The sequence below is a fragment of the Triticum dicoccoides genome, chromosome 5A (assembly GCF_002162155.2).
Source record: "Triticum dicoccoides isolate Atlit2015 ecotype Zavitan chromosome 5A, WEW_v2.0, whole genome shotgun sequence".
In the NCBI taxonomy this organism is placed as follows: domain Eukaryota; kingdom Viridiplantae; phylum Streptophyta; class Magnoliopsida; order Poales; family Poaceae; genus Triticum; species Triticum dicoccoides.
This window is the reverse complement of record NC_041388.1, coordinates 455,199,474-455,201,274: the sequence shown is the minus strand read 5'-3', so window position 1 is coordinate 455,201,274 and position 1,801 is coordinate 455,199,474.

Here is a 1,801-nt window from a genome sequence, read left to right as displayed (position 1 = left end):
TTAGGGTTTCGGGGAGAGGGAGAGATCCGAAAACGGAGGGGTGTATATATAGGCATAGAGGGAGCTAGGAGAGTCCAAATGAGGTGCGGTTTTCGCCCACACGATCGTGATCGAACGCTCTAGGACATGGAGCAGAGTTTGGTGGGTTTTGGGCCAAATTTGGGGGGTGTTGGGCTGCAACACACACGAGGCCTTTTCGGTCCCTCGGTTAACCGTTGGAGTATCAAACGAAGTCCAAATGACCCGAAACTTGACAGGCGGTCTACCGGTAGTAAACCAAGGCCGCTTGGCAAGACTCGGTCCAATCCGGAAATGTTTAAACCCCACACAAGAAAGAAAGGTAGAAATGACCACCGGAGGAGAACGAAACGCCGGAATGCAAAACGGACAACGGGGAAAATGCTCGAATGCATGAGTTGAACATGTATGCAAATGCAATGCACGAGATGGCATGATAAGAGATGCACGAAAAAGAAAAACAACACACGGAGACAAAGACCCGAACCCGAGAAATAAATATAACTTAGCGCCGGAGACGGCAAGAGTTGGATACAAATATGGAAAGTATATCTGGGGCGTTACAGATGAGGAGCTCGTGGCCCTTGTCGCGCGGCGGACTCGCGAGCTGGAGCAGAGGCACAAGGAGGCACTCGATGCCCAGGCTCTGGCCCATGCTGGCAAGGTAAGGGAGTTGGAGGTGGCGCAGGACGAGCTGAAGGAGCAGGCCCTCAAGCTGTCCAACGAGAAGAACACGCTCAACAGCGCCTTGGTGGAGGCGCAAGGAGCGGTCATCAGCAGGGCTGGGGAGCTCTCCGAAGTGCAAAACTCCGTTAGAGACCTCAAGCTAAAGCTAGAGGATCTCGAGAAGATGCTGTCGGAGAGTAGGGCTCGGGAGGAGACCTTGACCAGGAGCCTGGAGGAGGAGAAGCAGCTGCGGGCGAACGAGGCCGCCTCCCACCAGGATTATGTGGCGGGCAAGAACAGATGGATCAACCGCCTGGAGGAGGTCGCCAGCAGGGTCACCTCACAGTTGGCCACCATGGGGATGCCACACGTGAGGTACGCCCCTGAGCGCAGCGGGACCGTCAACACCAAGTTGACCATGTTCTTCGAGGGCGTCCTCGGAGCCTTGGCGTATCTTCACTCCAACAGGGCGGTCACGCTGGCCGAGGAGGCCCGGCGACTCTGCCGGAGGGTCGTGACCAAGGTCCTCACCAAGACGGCATACTGGAATCCCGATCTTGACTTTGCGGCCGCGATGAAGAGCTTGCCGGATGGTGCTGACCTCATGGTGCTCAAGGAGCGCATCAAGCCCATCACCGACTGCATCGACAAAATCAAGAGGGTGGAAGGCCAGCGCCGGGATTAGGCATCCCGTTCTTCTTCGCCACTGCGGGTTCCCGACCAAGACAAATTTTATCTTTAGTTAGAACCGCAGCTATGATGTGATGTAATATAACTTTGAAGTACTCTTAATTTTCATGCATGTTATTTCCCCGTTCTATTCCTCTTTGTATGCGTGCCCTACGTCGATCGGGAAGGCTTGCCGGCACGGAAGCCCCTAGCGGCGTTTTGGGGACGGATCCCCATGGCCAGCCGAGTACGCGTGCTGCCGGACGAGCCACCTTTCCGTTCTGAACGCAGCCGCTCAAACTGTCGAGCTTGACTCGAGTCAGAATCGGGGGCGTTGCAGATCGCGGAAGGCTACTCTGCCATTCTCGACGCAACCGCTTGAGCTGTTGAGCGGACTCGAAACAGGGCAAGGGCATTGCCGATCGTGGTAGAGCCCCCTGGCGTGCAG